Below are 500 nucleotides of genomic sequence, written 5' to 3' on the forward strand. Positions count from 1 at the left end.
CTCGCCCTTGGTTGCTCTGCACACATCCTGAGGAATGGCTTCTCCCAATCAAAATAAACCAGTATGGTTTATGATCAAACCAGTATGATCAAACCAGTATGATCAAACCTCACCTGCTCCTCTTATGCTCCTCCTTAGCTCTGTGTCTCTCTCTCTCTCTCTCTCTCTCTCTCTCTCTCTGTCTCTCTCTCTCTCGTTCGCCCTTTCCGTCCTCCTCACCCATATTGATGAATGTCAAACATTAGATCTTCGCTAATTTAATTAATCGACTAGACGTCAAAGTACTGCAGCAGAGACCCGACACAGAGCCAGCCCAGAGCCAGCCCAGAGCCAGCCCAGAGCCAGCCCAGAGCCAGCCCTGAGCCAGCCCAGAGCCAGCCCTGAGCCAGCCCAGAGCCAGCCCTCCACCCGTCGGAGAGCAGGACTCGCTGAGACAGCAGATTAAACCCCAGCCTCCAGCCTCCAGCCTCACCAGCCTCCAGCCTCACCAGCCTCCAGCC

The sequence above is a fragment of the Micromesistius poutassou genome (assembly GCF_964030765.1).
Source record: "Micromesistius poutassou genome assembly, chromosome: 12".
Classification (NCBI taxonomy): domain Eukaryota; kingdom Metazoa; phylum Chordata; class Actinopteri; order Gadiformes; family Gadidae; genus Micromesistius; species Micromesistius poutassou.